Raw genomic sequence first — 2,500 nt, 5'->3', positions numbered from 1 at the left:
GTGTGTGTGCTGCTCCTGACCTACTGGCCAGTGTGCCGGGCCCAGTTTCACTCCCATGGATCATGCTGTCAGCAGCGTGTGTGTGTGAAGGGTTCCATATTGTTTATGTGACTCAGCAGCTCTGGGGTCGGCCATGACAGTGGGCAGCCAGTAAGGTGTGTGTGTGTGTGTGTGTGTGTGTGTGTGTGTGTGTGTGTACTGATACAGTATCTGACTGCTGTGCCTGTGACGAGTCCATGTGATCCTTTCGATATTGACGTTGTTAGGAGGAAGAGGAAGAGTGTGATATTTACTCCTGGATTCCCACAGCTGATCACACACACACACACACACACACACACACACACACACACCTCTGCAGCACAGGGCCACATATCCAATTACTCTCCTCTAGAATGGGATTGAACTCTCCATTCAGAAATCCACTTTCCTCCAGAAGTAAGCAGATTATTAAACGCTGAAATGGACTTTGTAACTGATACTCTGTCAGACCTGTTGGCAGGGAGCTGCTCTGGTCTGTGCGTCTGTGAGGTGTGTGTGTGTGTGTGTGTGTGTGTGTGTGTGTGTGTGTGTGTGTGTGTGTGTGTGTGTGTGTGTGTGTGTGTGTGTGTGTGTGTGTGTGTGTGTGTGTGTGTGTGTGTGTGTGTGTGTGTGTGTGTGTGCAGGTCTGTGAGTAGGGCTGAAGCAGAGAGTCATGCGTCTCACCTGAACTGTGGAGACATGTTTGCATTTTTGACAGATTAAAATGAGCTTGGAAGACACACACACACACACACACACACACACACACTGACTCAGGAATGCTCTGGGGCCTGTTTCCATTGCGCATGTGCCAAACAGGCAGCTGTCTGCATGGGTGTGTGTGTGTGTGTGTGTGTGTGTGTGTGTGTGTGTGTGTGTGTGTGTGCGCACAGAGTGATCATGTTGTTGCCAGTCTGCCAGCACTGTGTGTCCCCACCACAGGGAAACTCAGTGAGTCACCGCCCAGTCTGCCCTCATACAGGAGAGACACACACACACACACACACACACACACACACACACACACACACACACACTGACTTTTATCTAAATTCATTTGAATAATGACTGCTCCACTCGTGATTGAGGATTGAGGAGCAGGTGTGATCTCCCTGAGGTGAGTCTCTCTGAGTCTTCAGGTGAGAGTTAGTATGGAGTCTCAACATAGACCCTCTCATCTGAGAAACCAGGACTGGCCTTTAGCACACACACACACATATACACACATATACACACATAGACACACACACACACACAGAGGTTTCCCCTCCCTGCATGCAAATCTCCTCTCCTCTCCCCTCTCTCCTCTCCTCTCCTCTCGTCTCGTCTCCCCTCTCCTCTCTTCTCGTCTCTCCTCTCCTCCTCTCTCCCCCCTCTCCTCTCCTCCACTCTCCTCTCCCCTCTCTACTCTCTTCTCCTCTTTCCTCTCTCCTCCACTCTCCTCCACTCTCCTCTCCTCTCCTCTCCTCTCCCTTCCTCTCCTCTCCTCTCATCTCCTCCTCTTTCCTCTTTCCTCTCCTGTACTCCTCTCTCCTCTCCTCTCTCTTCCCCTCTCCTCCTCTCTCCTCCACTCTCCTCTCTCCCCTCCCTCCTCTCCTCCTCTCTCCTCTCTCTTCTCCTCTCTCATCTCTCCTCCCCTCTCTCCTCTCTTCTCCTCTCTCCTCTCTCCTCTCTTCTCCTCTCTCCTCCTCCTCTCCTCTCCTCCTCTCTCCTCCCCTCCTCTCCATGCGGTGCTCCTCTGTGGCCTGTCCAGCTGCCTGGAATTCCAGATTGTGTTTTTTACGACGTCCTGCAGAGTGTGAGAGAGGGTAACGGGGGTGGGGGGTGAGGGGGGGGCAGGTCATAAAGCGTCAACAGTGTGCTGTAGAGCTGGGTACAGTCCATTGAAGTGGCGTGATGTCATTGAGCAACAAAGCAGCAGCTCCTCTGTAAAACTCCCCTTTGTGCTACGCACTGTGTTTTATGATCATGCCACTGATCCATTAGAGCCTGCGTGCCTGTTGTCGTCGTCGCCGTCGTTGATGTTGTTGTTGTTGTTGTTGTTGATGTTGAGACCTACTGTAGGAAGACTAAAGGCACATTGTGAGTTGCTATATCCGTCGGCCGTGTCCCCGGAGCTGGAAAGCCGAGAGCCCTCTGAGGAAGGTTGGCATGTAACTGTAACTCTGCGTGGCACACGCGGCATGAATACTTAATGCATGTCCACATCGAGGTGCTGTTAACAATGCCCAGGATTTTCTCCCTCCTCTCCCAAAGCTGTAAACATCCAGGTCTCATTTTCACAGTTGGCAGCGCCGCCAGCCGGGGGGGGGGGGGCACAGGGTGGGGGGGGGCACGGCTTGTACATGGTGCCCACCTCTTTCAAATCCTCCACAACTATTTCACATTTGCCACAGTAAAAGCCGGCCATTTCTGACGGTTATATAACTTCGCTCTGGTCTCCTGTTTACATAGTTGGGATGCTTTGGCCGGAGTTGGC

General features: G+C 52.3%; 1 protein-coding gene across 2 annotated transcripts in view; it reads left to right on the top strand.

Moving 5' to 3' along the window:
- Positions 1–2,500, top strand: part of zbtb16b (zinc finger and BTB domain containing 16b) — a 59,887-nt gene that overhangs the window by 30,370 nt on the left and 27,017 nt on the right. The gene's annotated exons all lie outside the window — the stretch shown is intronic.

This window comes from Clupea harengus, chromosome 17 (genome assembly GCF_900700415.2).
Source record: "Clupea harengus chromosome 17, Ch_v2.0.2, whole genome shotgun sequence".
Classification (NCBI taxonomy): domain Eukaryota; kingdom Metazoa; phylum Chordata; class Actinopteri; order Clupeiformes; family Clupeidae; genus Clupea; species Clupea harengus.
The sequence above is the reverse complement of the archived record's forward strand: the minus strand, read 5'-3'. Positions and strand labels throughout refer to the sequence as shown.